This window comes from Dendroctonus ponderosae, unplaced genomic scaffold (genome assembly GCF_020466585.1).
Source record: "Dendroctonus ponderosae isolate FM_Combo_2020 unplaced genomic scaffold, Dpon_F_20191213v2 Dpon_F_20191213_1, whole genome shotgun sequence".
Taxonomy (NCBI): Eukaryota; Metazoa; Arthropoda; class Insecta; order Coleoptera; family Curculionidae; genus Dendroctonus; species Dendroctonus ponderosae.
In genome coordinates this window covers 27,604,343-27,608,060 of record NW_026017110.1, presented here as the reverse complement: position 1 = coordinate 27,608,060, position 3,718 = coordinate 27,604,343, and the positions used below count along the sequence as shown (strand labels likewise).

The window sequence follows — 3,718 nt, the reverse complement described above, 5'->3', positions numbered from 1 at the left end:
GTACATTTGGACTGTCCATGTCCATAGAGCTGACACCGGAAGCACTGTGTCAGCTGGCTCTTGGCGTGCTGAGATTCAACACGAACTCTCAGGTTCCCAAGTGCCCTCACGTCAAAGATGGCTTTTTAGTCTATAGTTGGCGATGTTAGTATTATCCCCTTTTTACAGACCAGGATAAACTCGGTATTTTGCCAGGATTCAACGATTCTTTCCTCGCTTATGTATCTATTCAACAAGACACAAAGTGCCCTCCCCAGAGCTGCTCCTCCCATTTTTGGCATTCTAGCAGTGATGCGGTCTCCACCAGGAGCTTTCGCGTGCTTAATTTGCTTCAGCGCCTTTTGAATTTTTGCCCTCGTTGTTTCGGGAATTTCTTCTGAGTCGACATTTTGCTTTCTGGTTTTGGTATAGTTGAGCCGTACCGATCTTTGAAGGAGCTCCGAATTACACAAACAATTTCCTGCGTATCTCCATCCCGTTCTCCCCAATTGATTTTTAATTTAGAACACTTTTTTCTTTCCATTCTAGATACGTGATTTGAGTAGTTTGATAGTAGAGCTATTTTCTATTCCGCTTTGCATGAGCTGGCTGTTATGGTTCTTTAGGTCCTTTCGAGTTTCCTTGTTTAATGTCCTGCACAACTCCCTAGATTCGTTGGAATTTCTCGTTGTTCTTCTTCTCTGACCGAGTAGCTCCAAAGTTTGAGGACTGAACTTCGAATTTCTGCTACTTGGATACTGTTACCAAGTGTTGTCGATAGTTGGCTGAGGTTCATTTTCTCTAGGTTGCTTAACGGTTGCAATTTTGCTTCTATGGTTGTTTGATACTCGGTCTCATTTGCCTTTCCGTAGTTGGGTAAGTTTTGTTTTGGACAAGCTTTCGCCTTTCAAGTTCAGCTTTGATTGCAATATCTGCTCGAACCATCTGTGGTCACTTCCTTAATTGAAATTATTCAGCACGTCTCGTTCAGGCATATTTTACGTCTATTTTATATTTCAGGATATTTCTGCCAACATTTTTTCGATTGGTTCGTCGCTAAAATCGGAAACTTATAGTTTACTCCAAACTGCAAGCACTCAAAAATTCACTTAGTTGGAAACTTTCTTGGATTTTTTAACCATTTTAACATTCGGAAAGAGAAAATCGAAACCCGCTAAAACCTGCCCATATTTCCTTAAAACCGAAATAACTCAACGCACGCAACGCAAGCACGCAAAAAATCACGTCACTAGCGACTATCTTAGATTTCCCAGGAATTTTTCGCCCAAGGGAGCGAATAAACAGGGTGTCCAAATTACAAGATTTTTTTTAAATTTCACTAAGATAAACCCAGAATTCTTTCAATCCTCCCTTTTACTTCATTCGAGTGCCATAAAGTCACTTCACTGGCAAAGTTTTCCGGAATTTTTGATGCAACATAAAGAGTAATCTGGCCGTTAGACATATGGGATTTTTTGAAATAAAATTCGTAAATACATGATTCGAATGAACAACTCCAAACTCGAAATACGGAGAAAAATCGCGTCACTGGCAGTTTTCTCGGATTTTCGGGCGTTATACTAACAAGCTTTTTTCAAAAAATAATCAAGGCAAAACCAAACAATCTCCTTTTTACAAAAAAAATTATTTCAAGTTTTAATTTAGCTTTAAATACAAAAAAGCTAATAAGCTAAGGAATATGGTAAGCACGTTTCTGTTCACCCTGATTATGGACGACATCATTTAAGAGATCAGCGGCTTAAGAATGGGGTATAGGATCAACAGAAAATCGATTAGCATCATTTGCTACGCTGATGACGCGACAATATTGGCAGAAACGGAGGACAATTTGCAAAGACAACTTCACAGATTCAATCAGGTCAGCACACAATTTAATGTGCAAATATCAATATCCAAGACAAAATGTATGACAATTGCCAGGGAACTAACGAGATGTAAGCCGGTTATAAATAATTGTCGGGCAAGTCACAACTTTCAGACACCATGGAGTGGATATTTCTAGCCGCAACGAACCAATTAAAGATCTCAAATCCCAGATCAACAAAGCCTCGTTAACATCAGGTTGCTTAAGAGACGTCATATGGAACAACAAACATATGAGCATCGACAGTAAAGTTCGAATATATAAAACATGCGCAGGACCAATACTCACCTACGGCATCGAGACCCGAGCAGACACAAACAAAACAAAATGTATGTTAAGAACGGCAGAGATGAAGACTCTAAGGTCAATAGCGGAAAAACACTACGGGATAGAGTGAGGAGCGCAACAATAAGACAGACCTGCAAGGTAGAGGATATAATCAGATGGGGACGAAAGCGCAGAAGATGCTGGCGGGACCATGTAGAAAGAATGGACTCCGAAAGAATAGCCAAGATTGTGTCGAATGGAAATCCAGCTGGTAAAAGCCTCATCGGAAGACCACCGAAAAGATGGAAGGATAGTTGGACATCCATATCACAGGAGAATCAACAACATTGACCAGACGAAAAACGCAGAGCAAAGGGTCTTTAAAAATAATAATAATAATGAGAATAATTTTGCTTTAAGTACAAAAAAGCTAATTCCATTGGCAACTTGAATTTTTCAAGCATTATTGAACAAAAATGGCTATAAATTGGCTGTAAGACTAAGAAGGTTCTTTAAAAAATCATCAGAGGAAGAACGAAACTTTCTGCACCTTGCTTTTTACTTTATTTGAAAGCAAATTCCACAAATTTGAAGAACAAAAAAAAATCGCCTTTTTAAATAAAATTTGAGGAATTTTATGGCGAGTAGACATTAATTCTTACAAAAGTCCTCAAAAAAAAACGAACCGAAAATTTATCTTTTTTTTTATTTTTTTAAACGAAGCCATCGGATAAACTGGCCCTATTTTTTTTAAATTCGTTAGAAGGAAAGGAAAAATCTCGCAGCTCTGACTTACTTCATTCGAAAGCAACACTACGGTTACTTTTCTTCTTCTTCTCGGGCTATCTTCATCCACTCCGGAATGTAGGCCTCTTCCAATGATCTCCACGCTTGTCTGTTTCGGGCAGTCTGCATCTATCCTTTTCTTGCTATCCGTTGGAAGCCATCCCGCCATCGCTGCAAAAATTACAATTTTTAATTCTGCACGCAATACACTAATTTTCGAATAATGCAGACCAAAATAGAGTGCATATGGCTTTCTATAAACCGGTTTGTTTTCAAATGACCACATTAAAAACAAAGAAAATTGACTTGAAAATTTTATACGCTGTTGTCCATTAAAGATGGCTTTGTCTACCAGTGCATGAACGTCAATAAATATTAACTGCATTTATTGGTTAGTTAACTCACATTTGAAACCGAGAAAATTGTTTAAACTTGGTTTCTTTACGAACCCTAGAAGTCTGTACTGGATGCTCCGAATAACTCTGTGAATTTAGGTAAGTTCTTGTAGAATCCGATATCAGAAAAACTCTGCTCAGTCGAAAAGAGTTCTGCATTTTAAAATTTCATTTTTCAGTTCAGTTTTCAAGAGTTCCATTATTTATTTGAGTACCTAAATATCACTGCGCACTCTCATCACGGAACTACAAAACTCATCACAGGACCACGCAATTTCACATCACAACCTCAGTTCACAACAGCAGTTTTTAATGCTTACTGGAACGTTTCGACTAAATATCATAGTTTGGTGTTTGTTTTGTTGATATTTATTTTGTAATTTTAAAGTTGCTTGTTTTTGTAAAG

General features: G+C 38.1%; 1 long non-coding RNA gene across 1 annotated transcript in view; it reads right to left on the bottom strand.

Annotated features, from left to right (window-relative positions):
• LOC125502417 overlaps window positions 1–3,504 on the bottom strand; it is a 7,674-nt gene extending 4,170 nt beyond the window's left edge. The window contains exons 1-2 of the long non-coding RNA XR_007280185.1: window positions 3,323–3,504; window positions 2,928–3,088 (exon numbers count right to left, since the gene is read on the bottom strand). This is a non-coding gene — a long non-coding RNA (uncharacterized LOC125502417). The remainder of the gene's footprint in view (window positions 1–2,927; window positions 3,089–3,322) is intronic.
• Window positions 3,505–3,718: the final 214 nt, after the last annotated feature.